General features: G+C 51.9%; 1 long non-coding RNA gene across 1 annotated transcript in view; it reads left to right on the top strand.

Annotated features, from left to right (window-relative positions):
- Positions 1-389, top strand: part of LOC106723725 — a 17518-nt gene that overhangs the window by 740 nt on the left and 16389 nt on the right. The window lies entirely within an intron of this gene.

The raw sequence follows: 389 nt of genomic DNA, 5'->3' as shown, positions 1-389 counted from the left end.
TTTTATTGATTTCAGAGAGGAAGAGAGAGGGAGAGAGAGAGAGAGAGAGAGAGAGAGAGAGAGAGAGAAATATCAGTGATGACAGAGAATCTCATCACGGGGCCTCCTGCACGCCCCAACCCCGGGAATCGAACCCGGGACCCTTCAGTCCACAGGCCGAGGCTCTATCCACGGAACCAAACCGACTAGGGCTTTTGGAAAGTTTTTAAATTTAATTTTTGTTGTTTTTTTGCCCCCTGAATACATAAATAACATATCCTTGTGAAAATGTGTAGGATCCATAAACTCCTAAGGAGCGAGGCGAGGCCCAGCTGCGACTCCAAATGCCTGGCTTTCTCTGCAGACCGGCCCTCGCTTCCGGGGCGCGCGGGAACGCGGCGGGGATGGGC

This window comes from Myotis brandtii, unplaced genomic scaffold (assembly GCF_000412655.1).
Source record: "Myotis brandtii unplaced genomic scaffold, ASM41265v1 scaffold632, whole genome shotgun sequence".
In the NCBI taxonomy this organism is placed as follows: domain Eukaryota; kingdom Metazoa; phylum Chordata; class Mammalia; order Chiroptera; family Vespertilionidae; genus Myotis; species Myotis brandtii.
The sequence above is the reverse complement of the archived record's forward strand: the minus strand, read 5'-3'. Positions and strand labels throughout refer to the sequence as shown.